Source organism: Ptychodera flava, chromosome 16, assembly GCF_041260155.1.
Source record: "Ptychodera flava strain L36383 chromosome 16, AS_Pfla_20210202, whole genome shotgun sequence".
NCBI lineage: Eukaryota > Metazoa > Hemichordata > Enteropneusta > Ptychoderidae > Ptychodera > Ptychodera flava.
In genome coordinates, this window is record NC_091943.1 from 25,249,295 (window position 1) to 25,267,448 (window position 18,154).

General features: G+C 39.8%; 1 long non-coding RNA gene across 1 annotated transcript; it reads left to right on the forward strand.

The window, feature by feature from the left end:
- Positions 1-2,310: 2,310 nt before the first annotated feature.
- Positions 2,311-16,734, forward strand: LOC139114977 (uncharacterized). Its single transcript, XR_011548010.1, has 3 exons — positions 2,311-2,460; positions 14,066-14,172; positions 16,640-16,734. It is a non-coding gene; the product is annotated as an uncharacterized lncRNA (long non-coding RNA).
- The last annotated feature ends 1,420 nt before the right edge of the window (positions 16,735-18,154 follow it).

Genomic DNA, 18,154 nt, shown 5'->3' on the forward strand with positions numbered 1-18,154 from the left:
TAAAACGTGCAGAATTCTTGACTACTGGCCGTCGATGGTATTATATACACTAATTGTTGTAATTTCCAAGCTATAGATTGAAATGTCAATATACGATAACACTACTGCGTATTATTACTCAGGCTTCATAAACAAACTTAAAGCGTATGAACATGACTTTAAAAAATAACTACAATAAAAATGGTGTCTATACACGATGCAACATTGAGAAAAAATATCAAGTTTACCATATCCACTCACATCTTGTTTACTCTGGACAATATATGCTTGGCAAATTGACAAATACTGGTAGCCATATAGGAATAGAAGTAATTGAATTCCTCCAGTTTTGCACCTCACCAGTATTGTGAATGCAGCCTAGTAATTATATATTACAAGTGTAAGAAAGCAAAAGGTTAATGTTTGGTGCACATACGTATTGCTCTATTCTGTGATACCTCAACCTGAATGCATTCTTCATATATTATGTACATCGGACATCCTGTGTGTAAACTTAAAGAATAACAAACTTGGAACATATTTCATCTTTGCATAAATAGACGAATAAGATGATCAAATACGTTTGTGTTCGGGTAAGGCGCAAGTTGTACTGACAGCAATTTGTGCCGTAACTTTGTCAAGTTTACGAGAATTGACCCACAACATGAATACTGCATCAGCGACTTTCCAATATTGGCATAAATTGGATGTTCATTAGTTATTTTTCTGGGAGATTTCGTTTGGGGTAGAATCTCCGTAACTCACGACAAACGTTAATGTTATCTTCGTCAATTCTGTCATTGAAATCATCCTGACTCCTGAATATATGTTTAGCAAATTTTTCACATCTTGCATATACAATATCACAAATAATGGTACCGTTATAATCTTAGTGCCAACACATTTCGGTTTAGGAATACAGCGTCTCCCTAACGCGAGTTTATGTTCTTTTTACTTCCTTGTACACTATATAGCAAGTAAGGCCTGAAATATATTAGTACCAACGATGACAAAAAGGGTAGGTCGGGTAACCGGAAGCGTACACCTTGTTCTTTTGACCTAATGTTTTATTCTAACACTGTATACGTACTTGCTACTTTGATGAACTTGGAACGGGCACTTCTTCAAAGCAAGATGTTCACTTTCATTAACTTGATTCTATTATTTTCCTTCCACATGACACTGTTACCGATCATTGACAACACCTTTCACCAACCTAGCTCTTGTTCGTACTCAAGACAAAGTACGGGAAGCAAAGAGAAAATGGACAAAACATCCGTAACCGGCGTGACGTCGACTTGATATTAAGTGGAGAAAAACACCCTCTTGACTCATTTGACGTTTTAGAAATTGCATACGGCGCTAATCCACTTGCACTGGATCGCACATGTGTAAATTCAACTAAAACTGTCTCGCAGAATTAACACCATAATATCTTTCTTCGTTGGTTATTGTCTTGATTCAGAAAACTCACATGTCGTCAAAGGTTAAGCGTAAAACGCTCACTTAATGCTTTATATATCACTCTGCCACTCCGTTTTTTGATTTCCACAAGAATTAACCATTAAACAAGGTGTTGTTGTCGTATGTTCAAACTATCTTATGACCGGTTGTAAATGATAATATAGTGACCTTTTTATCTAGCCTGTGAGGCACCACATAGTTATATTTTCCGTTGAAGCGAAAAAAAACAGGACGATGTGTAAACAAAATAAATTATCGTCGCCCCCGATTGGCCAGGTCAAGAATTTAGCGTACAGTGCTTTATTATGTTGACATTAATTAGTCAGAGCCTGAAACTACCGGGAGGTGCAATAATGTAACTCGTCAGCCACTGTTTCCGCACACCAACATTTTAATAAATGTTTTCCTCTAACAGGCAGGTACTGAAGAAGGAGTAAAACGGTAACGTTATGAAGGAAATCCAGGACGATCAATGCAAGCAACAGAGGAGAATGATAGAAGTACAACTCTAAGATGTACTTTTATGATTTATCTGTTTGTATTCGATCACCAATTGGGGCATACTCAAACAAACGTTTATTTCTACCATTAGAATGTTTACGCCAGGTGTTCATCAGGCGTACCTGCGTCACGACGAGAATGTTCAATGGTCTCGTAACAAATAATTGAAAGAATGTGGCGACAAAAGTTATTTATGACACAACAATTGCCTACGTAGTTGTAATGGTGGGCAGTAAATGGGCTGTTATATCCAATGAGAGAAGCGGCATTGCTTACCTTTGTGAATTACGATTCAAGCAACATGTGACGAACAATTGACAAAGGAAAGAGACAAGTGGCTTCACAACAGGAGTGCTTTGACGGAAGGCAGATGTATTTGTTGATCAGCCATTACCGTGCTTGGATATCTTCACTAGAAATCCTTTTCGAATTCCTATATGAACAAGGAGTGAAGTTTTACTCAGTTTCATGATGATTCCCGCTACAGAATTGACGACGATATCATTAACATTTGTGGTGAGTTATGTTGATTCTGCCAAAAATATATTACCTTTGCAAATGTAAATTGAACATCTGGCTAAGGCCAAATGTTACTCTTCGCCTTACATTTTTATCCCCACATGTTTTGTTACATAGCTACATGTTCATTCTTGCGTTAATTCTGATTAGAACACTGCGACATACAGCTTTATAATTGAAAACTTGCAGATGGAGCATCTATGCCATGCCTCGGGTTTTACAAACTCAATCTTATTACAGTGCAATTTGCTGGCCAGTAAAATTTGAGCTATATCCTCAAATAGCCGACTTATCGTCCAATGATGCATATGACTTGTACTTCAGGTCACTTAATTCCTTAACTTCACATAAATGCCTCGCTTTCAAAAATTTTGAAAATTACTATTCTATTCTATTCTATTCTATTCTATTCTATTCTATTCTATTCTATTATCTGCACCAAATATTCAGTCTATTGTGCTCTAACTGCTAAGCAATTGGATTGGTTTCTTTGTATAAATATGCCCGCGCTTCAGAAAACATGTAGTATTACCATTAGAGAGAATCATACCTCCTCGAATACGGAAGTGAGCAGAAACCAAAAGATGCGACGTGTATCTATAAGTACTAGGAACAAGGAATGCATGGCATTGCAAGCGGCACGCATAGTGTAGTTTGTTGACCTGCTTTTTATTGTACATTTAGTCCCGGAATTGGCAATATAGCCAAGCCCACAAATTTAACTAAAGGAGCTATGCTAATATGCTAATTCGTTGACTTTGTTGGGTACACACCTTGATACTTTGATCATTCTGTCTCAGTATTGAGAACAATCGATGCGGCAATAAAACCTCCTGGTACAAGGCAATATAATGTCACAAGATACAATAAAAGTCATGTAAAATGTGACTCCTGTTATTGTTGCCGGCCATTTTAGTAGGCAGTAAAACTTTGTCATAGTTTGGAAGGTAATGACTACGTGCTGTCGCTCTAGCTTTTCATGCTGCTTGTTTTCAAGTAATAATACTAAGTTTTGATTTTTAGGATCCTTTGTCTGCTTGATCCAACTAATCGAGTCAACGGAACTCAAATGAACTTTGAACTGGATAAGTAATTGGAATAATTACTTGTTTTACAGTACTGAAGGCGGAAAATATCAGCTGATTAAGGCAACGATCTTGCTTGTTCATGATTGTCAACATTGCAAAAAAATCGCCGTTTGATGTTAGTTTGAATCTAATCGAGATTTTGCTGGATCTTTTATGTCCTTTTGTTCGCACACTTATACTGACAATATTTTGAATTCACGAATCATCGCAAGAGACTATGCCAGTAGGTGTCTGTAGTATAGGCACTACCAGATCTGGCTCACTTTACTTTACCCATGTTAAGCCTAAATTCACAATAGCAAACCACTCAACACCTTTTCGAAGCCGTTTTGAGCAAGTAATGGCGCAACTTGACCTCCGACTGCCGTTGAATGTTATATTTAGAGAAGATAGCTGTTCTTAAACACTTCACAAATAGGCCTTAAATTAAAGAAATAAATCACTCAGCGACGTTTCAGGAGAAGCCATTGGAATGGAACGGTTTACCTTGGGCCAAATGTACAGGACTCAGAGAAGCACAAGGTGCAGCTTTTCTGAGTCCTCATATACGTTTTTGAAATTGGCAAACGCCGTTCTCACATGAACGCGGTATGTAAGGTAAACAATGGTATTGCCATGCATGCAAACAAACCATAGCAACCGCATTCTTATAGGTTACGCGGATCTGTGTGTTTTTGGTAAGAGTGTGTCTGTTTTGGGAGTGAAAACATCTAAAGTGCCCGACGAACGAATCGAACCAACGACCCTAGGATCAAAACCCATAAAATTTACAAACATAGAGAGAAGGTTGGCAGTAAAGGCGGTACTTTATTACAGAAATAATGGGCGACGCGCTGACCATTAACTTTTATATATGGGCAAGGGCGAGAGGAAAGCCAAAAATTAAAGGGCGAGGCTTGCCGAGCCCGTTAATTTTGGCTTCTCTGTCGCCCGCCCGCGCCCATAAATAAACGTTAATGGTCAGGCGGAGTCTGTTATTTCAATTACATTATCACCGAACCCAAGAAAACCGTCAAAATTAACGTCAAAATTCCCCGCGCCAAAGTTAACGGCGCCCCAGAACTTGTATTACACAAATGTTATTCACTGAGTGTTGCGCTGTATGCGAGTTCAGCATTTTTGTCAGTTAGTCAATGCGCGACGCATTGCCACGCGCGCTGTAAAAATTCAAATCCTGAGTTTTATTATGGGAAAAAGTATGTAAACTTTGCCCATACTTTGCCCATAGGCGCTCCATTTTATTTTGTGATTGATTATGATCTTTGTGCATTATTTACGTTTCAGCTGTAAAGTTACGATGTTTATAATACTGTGTGTTGTCAATATTATTATTCATATTAATGGGCACGTAAACAAACCATTACTGTGTATTTGTGGTCAGTCACATGGTTCAGCTCAACCAATTAATATACAATGGACAGGGCATGGTAATATAATGAAGAAAAAATATTAACATGGAACAAAGCACTTCTCCAAGTGAAAGTACTATGACAGAACTCCATGGCCTGTGAATGCAAGCGCGCCGTACTAGCGGTACGGTACTGGAGAAATCTGATCTCAGGTCCTTCGTGTGTGAGATTTTTTGTCTCACACGACCATAAAATGCATTTAATTCACAATGAAAACATTGAATATTTCAGCGACTATCCTGATTAGAGGTCATCTAGTTTTCATTGTCACTAACGCGAACTCCGTAGCGAGTTCCATTGCCAATACCATAGAGAAACATAGATAGAGTGGCAACGGTATTGTTTAAGGCGTGAAGCGGTTACGTAACCCATCTATGTTCGCCTCGCCTCAGGTTGTTCTCGCCTCTCTTTTCCGAAGAGTGCCGACCATGAATCCTTCGGTAATATCCGGATTTTCGCCAATTGTTAAGCGAAAGTATGTTCGGCAAAGTTTGTGTTGTTGTTGTCGTGTGGTGCTTAGCAGAATTGACGTGCTGGCGGGAACGGGAGCGTTTTGAGCTTCAGAAAAGTGAGTTTTACCGTTTTAAAAATTCCTATCATATTTTTATGAATATATAATGAGTGTGTTTGAACCAAATTTGAAAGTCTTTTATCGATACTGTCTGGTTTTACTAAATGGTTTACGGTCAGTCATACTGTCTTTTACACGTGCGTCAAGGAAGGACATGTTTATAAAACTGCTGGCGTGTTATGTTTTGATTGGCGTGAAGCAGTGTTTCTGGCCTGAGAGCTCACAAAGTAACTATGGTAGCAACGCGACTGGCAGTACGATGCCATCTCGTCGTATTTTTCGCATAATCTCGTGTAATTATCAACCACAATACAAACAAAGCCTCCAAAAAGTTTAACACCTTTGAAGCTCATTTTAATATAAAAAGCAATAGTCTACCGAGACGACCATGGAACAAAAGGCATGCAAGTGTTGCCACTCTGTGCCAATACTTACGGACGAGATGTCAAACAGAACAAAATTGCTAAATGTTCCAAGTGCCCTATGTTTAAGTTTACCAGTTATTTGGAAAATTTGGCCGTCTTTGGTGAGTCTGTCACTAAAGACGAACAACATTATCCAAAATTGTGCCAACGCTGTCTTTTCGTCTGCCACTGTACTCTGACCTGCTCATTCTGTAGCTCCGGTCCGTGTGTTACTCATCGTGCCATTGGATAATATATTGCGCGTGGAACAAAAGGTTGTTTATAATCCAATTAGAGCTGTTGTGATATGTACTGCAGATCAACCCCCCTCCCGTTGATCTCACACTCCCAGTGGCGAGGAATGTGAGAAAAGGATATACCGGTATAGTTTGCCTGCACAAAGCTTGCAAGGCACCACCAGCCTCAAGGCCATCATACCCAAAGACTCGTCTTGATAAACAAGGCTGAAGGCCTTCCCATTGTTCTTTTTTCTCTTTGCTTTCTCCACGCCCTTGACGTCTTTGATGTCTGAGAGAGCTAAATTCTGTGGATCCACAGATGGTTTCTCCCATGCCGGCGCGTCTCTATATGGCGACAGAATATCTATGACTTCTTTATCCTTCAGTAGAGCACCAAAATAGGACAACCCCCAGTTTTGACAATCATTGGAGTAGCACAACTCTATGAAACTTGGAATCTAGAACCTAGAACCTGCGAAGTAGGATATCTCGGCCTACATATTATCGAAATTTAGTATTATACATATTTTCGGCGGGCTATCTCAAGTTTCAGCTACCGATCATCCTGGGAAATAAGGCCCCCAGGGCCATTTCTGGAGACGTAAATCTAAAAAAATTAAAGTGAGCTTCCCTGCACCGTTTACAGAAATCTAATATGGAATATCCTCTCCCTTTTTTCTGAGACTTGTCACAAGGCCATATTTTATACAGGAGTTGCTTGGAATTACAGTCAACTCGCACCTTTTCCAACCCGCCCCTGAACCAACTCGCCCGATTCCAACTCGCCCTTTGTTTGAGATGTATTTATATATATCTGGTTGTAGATTCTATGTACGACTAACCCGATGGCCCTATTTTCATGCCGGAAAGATGGTCCTGCTGTTCCTAAAGACGTGAGTCAGTAACTGCAGTAACTTTCCCTGTACGTAAAGAAACCAAACGAAATTTATTCTTTCAAGAGATTTGTAAAACGTGAAATTCGCAAATAAAAACTTTTACATTTTGGCACATATTTCAAGCCCGCACTTGTGGTTCTCAATGTTAGAAATATTGTTGTGGTCTGTTTTAAGAAATAAAACTTTTTTATACGTACAGGTACTCATAAAAATTGCAAAATAGTATCGTGCGAGTTGGCATCGGCGAGTTTGAATCGGGCGAGTTGATATCGGGCGAGTTTGAATCGGGCGAGTTAGTTCTGGGCTGGTTGGAAAAGGTGCGAGTTGACTGGTACCCAGTTGCTTGAACCTTGAGGGTGGGGCACCGAGTCGTGTGTATTTGTTCGGTTTGAAATAAAATCTTAGAAGGATGGCCAGAAGGACTAATCGGGAATAACTGTTATTATTTATTTGCATGGCTACAATAATGCTATCATCTTTCAGTCGAGAGATGCTAAAAGAGCTTTGAAAGGACTCCATAGATATACGCCGCCACTGGAAAGTTAGGCCTACTCACTGTAGGCGAGGACTGTTAAAGCTTATACTTATTTTTAGGGAACTTGCGCATCTACTTAGAAAACAAATAGACATCATATGGTTTGCTTTTCAGGTCGCCCTGAATCCTCAAAGTAAGGAACGACAACTGAACCTGTACTGTCGTGCCGTCAGGGACAGAGGCATCCTAGCTTGCAAGACACTTCCGGCCTCAAGTCTACGCCTCATTATGGTCTTGATAAACAAGGTTGAAGGTCTTCCCATGGTTCTTATTTTCTTTGCTCCCTCCACACCCTTTACGTCTTTGATGTCTTAGTGCTAAATCTGTGGATATGCAGAATGTGTCTCCATGCTGGTACCTATCTACATGGAAACAGAATATCTCTAAGTCCATCATTGTTCAGAAATTGTGGGATGAATTTGACGTCCAGCAGGACAACTTGCTTAATGATAATTGTACTGATACCGACCCTTATTGTGCCCTGTTCCAGGACTCCTAAAATTCCATTAATCCTTCTGATGGCAACTCCAATCCGGGCTTTCTTTGCTGCTTTGAGCAAAAAATCCCTCAAGTACTTGATCAAATTCGTATTTGGTGCCCAGCTTGATGCAATCGATGAGAACATCCATTAATGATTAATGCTAGTTTTTCAGTCATTTCTTCTTTACTCGTCACCAGGTGAAGGGTGGCTTCATCGATTGGTCTCAAACCCATCACCATTTCCTCTGAATCATAGAACAGACCAACTGTGCCATTAACATTGTAACTTTATACCAGGTGCAGCTGTTGATAATGCGCTTTAGTTCATTGTTCGGTTTTACTATTGTTTTATCTGGATTAAGTTTCAGGCATAGGGGTATTTGCATGAGATCTGGGCGAGGATTTGGTAGGTACGTTCGAAGATCCTGTAGCTTGAACAACTTATTGCTGTAAAACAGCAGTCATAAAACAAGATGTGAGGTCAACTCGCACCTTTTCCAACCAGTTGAATGACAGTAAAACAGAGGCAATACTTATAGCTTCACCCAGACAAGCTGCCAAATCATCTCTTCCTTCATCCATAATTCTTGGCGATTTTGATATAATGTTCACCTCCAGTGTCAAAAACTTAGGAGTCACACTCGACTCTAACATGAATATGTGTGAACATGTGCAGAATATTTGCAAAGCTGCATACATTCAAATTAGACAAATTAGCTCTATTCGTCACTTTCTCTCCGTACAGGCTACTCAAACGTTGGTCTCTGCACTTGTTCTGTCTCGTTTAGATTATTGCAATTGTCTCCTTTCTGGTTGCCCTAAACAGCTTATAGACAAGTTGCAAAGAGTGCAAAATGCTGCCGCTCGTCTCGTCTGTAATGCTAAAAAGTATGATCATGTTCAACCCCTTTTGCAAAAATTACACTGGCTGCCTATTAGTTCTCGTATCCACTACAAAGTTGTATCTACTTGCTTCAATTCACTTGCGGGCACAGGACCGCAATATCTCTCTGAACTTCTACATCAATACACTCCAAAAAGACAACTCCGCTCTTCCTCAGATTCTCGACTTCTCAGTATTCCAAGAGTTTCCACAAAGACTTTTGGCGAGAGATCTTTCTCTTACATTGCCCTGCATTATGGAACAAACTTCCTTCTGACCTTCGCCACTCCAACTCTACCCTTTCCTTCCGCCGTTCCCTCAAGACTTTTCTCTTTAAACAGTAGTTTAACCTTTTCGTTTACGTAGTCTCCAGTCCCGGTGGTTCAACATGTCCTCTGTTATATTGTATTGTCACTATTGCGCCTAGAGCTCTGTTAAGAGATTAGGCGCACTACAAATGTACTTTATTATTATTATTATTATTATTATTATTTTGTGGGAGGTCTTGTGGCACAGCCTCCAGAGGGGTACCCTAACAAACTTTTGTGCAGTCCTGCTGAAGCTGAGGGTAAATAGGTTGAGTTTACAGCCATCTGCCTAGTTCTAATCACAGGCGCTTGGCACATTGCTGGGATAATAATCGTATTTAATATGTAGAGTTGATTATTTAGTAAAAGAATCACCGTACGTGAGATATTAGTGTAGGCCTATAGGCCTACATGTTGACTGGCATTGTACCGAGTGGCTATGGCTGCCTGGCTCGGGCCAGGCGAACGCACTGCATAATCATCAATGTGTAGAATGTCTACATGACTTGATTATTTAATAAAGAATAACGGTACATGATATTACTGTACATGTCGGCTAGCTTAACCGAGCGGCTGTAGCTGCAGGGCTTTGGCCCGGCTTGGGCCCGTTGTCCACTGCTGCACAGACATAAACTCAAGGCGTGAAAGCTTTCACCGCCCGATTTCATAAGTCAGCGAAATTCAGGATCTCTGAGCGTTTTCGGTGATAAAAACTGGTCATCGGTCAGGTGGTTGCATAAAAAATCCATCGACTGGCCCTTTTGCCTAAAATCATACCTTACCCTATGCTACTGGCGAGAAATCGTCCTAAAATCGGCTGGGCACACCAACCCAGCGCCGGCCATTTTGAATAAGCTTCCTGCAACGTACTCGTCCAATGAGAGAAGAGCAATTGAAAGACAATACGTCATCTGCCAAGGATTGTATGCACAGGCGCATACATTGCATGCAGCTCATTCAAAATGGCCGGCGCTGGGTTGTGGACAAATGTAGAGAGAGACACACAAGAGTGCATTTTGTCAATGTCAAGGTGTATGTGATCCACTGCGATGTGGTTGATAGAGTTAACAAATATGAAGTGAGGCAAAATACAGATGTAGGGCTGCGGGCAGACGCTTCCACCGTTCAAAAAGACTATCTGCAAATCCTACCCAAAAGGACACCAAATAAATCTGCGAGAAAGTGGTCTACAAGTCTCATCATGATGCCCCTTGAGTGGGGTAGTAACCTCAGCAGTATCAGGCTATGTATTAAAGATCAGGAGGGCCGCAACATCGACTTCAATGATTTTTCTTGCACCTTTTGTCTAGAGTCAGTGTAGCATGGCCTAGAGCAACGCAGAGACATTGCTGACGGCTGAGCAGTGCCTCAGGGAGACATATTATGACTCAGTGGAGGGGACTTGGGGCATTGCAGCTCTCTGGAGAAGCACAAAGAACACAGGGTGAAGGTCAGTCAGAAACATGTGAAAGACTGGCTAGAGCAGCAGCTGACCTACACCCTCCACCAGTCAGCAGCTATACTGAGGAAGAGTAGCCGGTGGTAGCCCCCGGCGAAAAATACGCTGAAAATAATTAGGCAGGATGGCTGGCTACTCGGGCAGTTTAAAGCACAAGAAGGATCTGCACCCAGTGGTAGAAAACGGGTTGGCACCACCTGTGGACGATCTCAAGGTGCTGCTGACGTGGCTCAAAATCTACATGACCGAGACAGAAAAGTTCATCACACACCCAAGAGACATATTCAAGAATAATATCATTACCCACAGTAACGCGAAGGAGGCACAGGTCGACTAGGCATTATTTGTGATGATTTTTCCCTATTATTATCATAAAAAATGATTATGAATATTAATAAAGTATTCATGTGAATGTTACAGAATATTGAAACTTTAGTAATCTGCTTATGTTAACAGCCCTCTGGAAACCCTTATATAGTTTCACAATCTATGCCAAAATATACAAGTGACACCATTGCCCAGGTTCAGTCTCTACGGCGAAAGTTACCACACACTCTCACCGTAGCAGGCTCTCCATCTCAGGCATTGAAGAGAGTGACAACATCATCAAGAGAGAAGTCTGGGAGATCCTCAGCTGCCGTACCTTGGGGAACTAACATAACCTGTACAAATGCACAGATGTCCTCCACCTGGCAGACGTGTTGGCGATCTTCCTGATGACAAGGCTATGCCAGTATAGTCTTTACCCGGCCACTACTACACCTGTCCTGGTCTCTCCTAGTATACACTGCTGAAAAGACTGGTGTCATGCTAGATCTGCTCTCCGACTATGACCAGCACCTTTTACTTGAGAAAGGGCTGTGAGGAGAGATCTCCATGACAACAACAAGATACATGAAGGCCGACATCACCGCAGTATAGGAATATGACCAGCCAAGTCAAACTGCCGCATTCTCTACCTGAATGCCAACTACCTCTACTTCTCGGTGGTGAGCCAGCTGCTGCCCGCAGGGGACGTCTAAAGGGTGGATTACTGTGGAAAGCTCAAGGTGCCCACTGCAACCCACCCATAGGATAGGTCTGAAGGCTACTTCCTCGAGGTGGCACTCGAATACTGAGCTGCACGAGGCTTACAATGATAACCCTCTGGCCTCAGAGCACATGGTGGTTCAGGAAGAGTGGCTGTCAGCATGCATACCAATGAGGGCTCTTAGGAGGAAGGGGTGCCCTGAGCTTGAAAAGCTGGTCCCCAACCTTCGTAGCAAGAAGAAGTACATCCTCCACTACCGCACCCTGCAGCTGTACCTCTTGCGTTGGCACAGCTGAAAAAGTTCCGCCGTACCTTAAAGTTCACACACCGTGGATGGAGCTTTACATCTGGATGAACACAGAGCTCTGGAAACATATAACCTCCACATTCAAAGAGGACATGTACAAGCTGATGAATAACTCTGTCTCCTGGAAGACCATGGAGAATCTGTGCAAGTGGGTGGATTTGCACCTTGTGCGTGCATATGAGCAGGACATTTATCAGTAATCGATAAGTAAAAGAGCTGAATCTACGATGTTTAGCTCTGGTACAGAAAAATCGAGAACTTCCCGCGTACATTGTACATGTATTGTACGGAGAGAGTGGTGACCAGAGGCATTCGACTCAATGCAATTGCAAGTAAATCTTCACAGTGACAAATTGACAATCTTCCTATGGGTATTGCATTGTCCACTCACCCATGCTCAAACCAGGCTGTGCGTATTTACATAACTTTTGTTAATACTGAGTATCCTTGCATAAACGATGAATCACTTATAATAAACTGTACACTGTCAGATTTTGTGTTGCTGTTTACTACTGTGTTGCTGTGAGTGGACAATGTGGGGCCATACCCGTCCGAAGATGGTCCCTTCCATATCACATGATGCAAGCTCCAAGCCTGGAGCTTTTTCCCATGATGCAAATTACATGGGCAACTTCCTGTACTATTTTTATCGGTTTTTGTAAAAAATCGCGCGAGTTATAAATGGTGAAAATAGCTTTTCCGGGTTAAGTGACCACAAAGCTAGCACATATGTAAAAATCATCCTTTGTGAACTTCCCCTTTATATTAAGGATGAGGCTGAAGATTGTGAGGACAAGGTGCAGTCTTTTGTTGATGAAAAATGTATAAATCAGCCAAACAGACATAAAACTGGCTTTAATTTGATTTATCAGTTTAGTCTTCAGGTACTGTTTGCATTCTCATTACCTGAGCGGAAATTCCCACTGAGTCTCAGTAACATTTACACTCAGATGTCACCAGAAAACTCCATTCTCACCAGTAAAGTTCAATATTTGCCTTGCAAGAGTGTGGACACCCCCTCTTGCACTCTCCCTCTCGTTTGCTGCGCTCTTTCATTGCTTGCTCGATGCGCTCGTACGTAGCAATACCTGCCTTCTTTTATTATTTAGCCCGCTACATTTCAAACTAGGGACAACACTGGACGGGGTATATGGATGGCCTGTCTACATTATGCATTGCTCAATTTAAGCCCCTGGCATTTGTTTTTCCTCTTTTCTTATTGCTGTACTGTACCCATTACCGTCACAAGTTTCATTGGAAAGATCAGAACGTGCCGCAAGGGCTTGCAGAGTAAAGGGAGGATTATGTACCCCTCCCTCCATCCCCCACCCACCGAAACGGTGTTGAGTGGCTTATTGTTATGAATTAAGTCTTAAAATCGGTAAAGTGAGCCAGAACAGGTAATGCTTATACTACTAGTCTCATCATTTGTTTGATTGAAAGCAATTTAATTTTCACCTTTATCTCTAACAGAACTTGGAAACCATAGGTAATCATAGAAACGCATGGGTAAATGTGCTTACTTCTGGCATGCTATTGAGCAATTAATGTACCGTGTTAATTTCGTCACTGATAGTAAGGCATTGCACAAAGTGTACAACATTACGAAAATTATTTTTCATCAAATGTCGACACATAAACTTTAACCGTTATGGTGGTTCATTGATTTTTCGTTCAACGCGATATATCTGTGATGAATCAATGAAAATATCATTACATTTTAATCTTGCATTGAAAAATTAGTGAACTTCGCAGATGTAAATGTTCAAGTGTTGATTTACATACATACTGCTTCGAATTTTAGGAACGTACTTATGACTATGATTCATCGTTTTCCACTTTATAAATTAAGACGCATGTACTCATGTAAGTCAGTTCTTTCCAATGCAAGTATTGAAGAAAAGATGATTCAGTAAGTATATTTAGTAAGCAAACCACACAGCATACTCGATGTTAGTGGGTAGTAACATCCTACTGTATCTTTTAATTCTAGATGCTTCTGTGTGTCATCATTGTCCTGTGTCGAAAAATGACAACCATTGAACTAAAAGTGCATCTTTGCACCCATGGAGTGTTGCCAGCTATATGTGGTGCCACAAGGTAAATGATATATCCAGTTATTGTTATTATTTAGATTTTACGTTGTAGAAGTATTTCAACATCATAAAACTTGTTCTTTTGACAGCTACGATATCAATTACCTCGGAAAATTACGAAACGATATGCTTATAAATCACGCTCTACGGCTATACACTATTGCCATTGTATTTGGCCATTATTTAGACTTTAAACAGATGAGGTTTGCTTCACAAGTCTGCGTTTGGAAGAACTGTGCCACTAGTCTCCCAATGGAATATACTGAGCAGGGACGTCTAATATTTGATAAATTCTGAATCTAGCAACTTCTAAAATATACGGGAGATTATTGAAGAGTGACTTGAACGCCAACAGAAGAGAAAATGTTAAATTCGGCTGATGGCAAAATGGCATTTCAGTATTGACGACTTCCCTGTAAATGTATCTAGAGTGAAATATTGTCTGATTGCTTTTCGACATCTATACACCATTGTGAAGACAATATCGCAGATATTTGAATAGTTAGTAAGCAAAATTTTGCATTTACGAATGCTCGTTGTATTTTAAATCACACAAACGTCTGACGAGCACTTCAGCAGAGACAGCTTGTGTGCAGTCTATGAGTGAAGTGTCTGCTGAATAAAAATGTTTTCATTAAGGAAACAACGTCGTACACTCACGTATCCGGTGAATGAACGTGTCTAAGTGGCCATATGTACTTATGCGACCTCGAATTATATCAACATTAAAACTAACTAAAGTAGGACTGACAAAACTTTATAATTTTAAGAATTTTTTATCTGTTTTCTAACTTCAACAAAACAACGTATTGAGATATCCTAATTAAGTTCTATTTGCTAAATCTTCAGTTATGTCAGTAGTTGTTAGCATTTCTGTTTAGTTATACGTTCACGGATCATTAAATTTTACTATCACAGCCCTTGACTTACATTTTATTGCAATGTTAACTGTGTCAGCAATGAATTGTTAACCCCATCCTTACATATTCAAAAAAAGAAGACATTCAAATTCACACTCATACTGCAACTTCCAGTTGTTAAGAAATAAAACGGCAATTAAACAGTTATGTTGACAAGTTGAATACTAGACATTTTGACATCATCTTATGACTAGAATGGAAATTTATAGGAGATAGAGCAAATTACTGAAAAATACTTAAAAAGTTAATGCCAAGGAAGATTAAGCATTCGGTATCTGTGAAGTACGGGTTCGTTCTGTTGATGTTTACAGTATCTCCAAACTACAGCAATATGCGAAAGTCTACGTTTTCTCTGTGGTGTGTTTGTAGATCGCAATTAGTAATGTTAGAAGGCAGTCACAACCTTCCCTGCATTAATTGTTATGAAACTACACTGAGCTTTCGTGTGCTTTGAGACACAGCACTGTCACAACAATAAGGAAGAGGCTGCGCCCTCTAAGTCCAATCATGCTGGTTGTTGCACAGTTGATAACCCTGAATTACCCATAAGCCAAAGCAAACATACCCATAAGTCAGAGCGAATCTGGTATCCACCCTCTCATTCGCTACTTCCGTGAACGAAATATCTTTTTAGCGCTCTTAAAAGCCACTGTTTACTCCTCGATAAAGTTTTAAAGGGTATTGACACTATTTTGCCGGATAAATAGAAACTAATATCTGTACTACAAAATATTTCAATGCCACAGTTTCACCGGGCAAAAAGTCCTCAGTCATAAAGGTAAGACTAAGCTTGCGACTTCTCCTTCGTGATTGCCAACAAAAGTATATAGCGCATGACATCAAATTGTTCGCGTTTGGGATGAACAAAGCTAGCATTATTGTACGTTCCTACCACCTAGACACCAGTAGTTTCGGCTGGTTTGATTTAAATAACCTCTCCTGAATAATTTACTTCATCCGCAAACATGAAACTTAAATCAAACTAAGTAAACATATATTTTCACATGAACGAGTTATCAGTTTTATATATCCGGTAAAGTTCGAATGATATTCTCGTAACGATGGTCATAAGTACTATATTTTCTTATCCTTATCTCTTTAGAATATATACTGTAAATTATAAAAAAACAAGACCTTTGCGCTGTCACAGTATTATGTCGATTAGGCAGTATTGTTGTCAGAAAGTACTGCTAAATCCAATTATCGACAATAACATTTGACATAACTTACATGCATGCTGTGCTGATGATTTAACAATAGGCGTCTAACTCTATTTTAGGAGTGGAACAAGGAACCACTTTCGTTCACTGACAATTCTCGAAGAAAAATGCTGAAAATGCAAAAAAATCACAAAATCGTGATTTTTAGAAAGGACTTAAAAACCGATATGAGATATGGTACGATATCAAACAAAATAAGTTAAATTGTACCTATAAGAGTTATTAATTATTATTCTTGTAGACTTCATTTTATTAATATGACACACATTCATGTACCGTCATGTCTAATGTAATTCAAAGGCGTTTAGCATGTAACTCCATATCATTACAGCAGACCTATCTTCCTTGTTGAAGATCATAATCATGGGATGCTGCGTTTCACGTGGAGCATGCTGTTGCTTGGTGCGAGAAAATGAGAGCAATTTACAAAAGGTAGGGAGTTTTCGAAAAATTTGCACTCTCTGCAGTCTAACATTACTCACAATGTCTAAAGAGGTTTTAACATGGTAATGCTACTAGATATACTTTATTTACCCTAGTAAGTATAAAGTTAGTTTCAGTACTCTATTTATTCATTTATTTATAAATCCATTTTGTTCTATCTCTATATTTCACGAGTATGTATATATGTCACGACAGGAAAAATATTGCGAGACTGAAGCGAGAAAGTGACGCTTTCTCGCAACTGGTAAAAATATTTTGTTATTCTCATCGCTATCAGTAAGAATTCTTTAATTATCCCTGTGAACAGTGAGAAATGCTCTCCTTGGTGAAAACCAAGAATGTTAAGAGAACCTCACCAGTGAGACTGGAAAGTCTCACCAAGCACAGTGAGAATACTAATTTTCACTGTGAGAATGTATCTTACTCAAAATTCACTGGTGAGACTCAGTCTACTTAATTCTCATGGGGATGGAGGGAGGGGTACACATTCCTCCCTTTACTGTGCAAGCCCTTGCGGCACGTTCTGATCCTTCTAATGAAACTTGTGACGGTAATTCTCACCAGAGAGTCTGGCTGATTCTCACCAATGAACAGTGAGTCTGGTTTATTCTCACCAGTGAATTTCAGTAGGATACATTCACTGTGAAAATAACCATTCTCACTGTACTCAGTGAGACTTTTCGATTTCGTTGGTGAAAATCAGTTATAATACTTGGTTCCAACTAAGGAGAGCATTTCTCACTGCTTAACAGTGAGGATTAAAATTTTTGACTGATAGCAATGGCGATAACAAAAAATTCTCACCAACTGCGAGTAAGCGTCACTTTCTAGCTCATGTCTCAAAACGTTTTCCTATAGTATGTATGTATGTATGTATGTATGTATGTATGTATGTATGTATGTATGTATGTATGTATGTAGGTAGGTAGGTAGGTAGGTAGGTAGGTAGGTAGGTAGGTAGGTAGGTAGGTAGGTAGGTAGGTAGGTGTGTATGTATGTATGTATGTATGTATGTATGTATGTATGTATGTATGTATGTATGTATGTATGTATGTGAAGATGGTCAAAAATCAAGAACTCAGAAACTGGTCATTGTCTTACTATGTTTTTAAGTACCTTAGGCCATACTCGTTTAGCCATATTGATTTGACGTCAATATTGGCTGTTTTGTATTTTTTTCATGATTTTTTCTTTATTTTTTGCCAATTTTGTAAAAAATAACCTAAAACCGATGGATTAATGTTATTAATTTGATTGATAGCTTAGTATGATCCATTGAAATCTTGGTTAATTTGTATATTTGTATTCTGGGGCAATTTATCCATTTTTGGTCAAAAGCTCTTTTTGTGAACTGTTTATCCCATCTTTATCAAAGTAGGCGCCAAGGTCATTATGAAGTGGC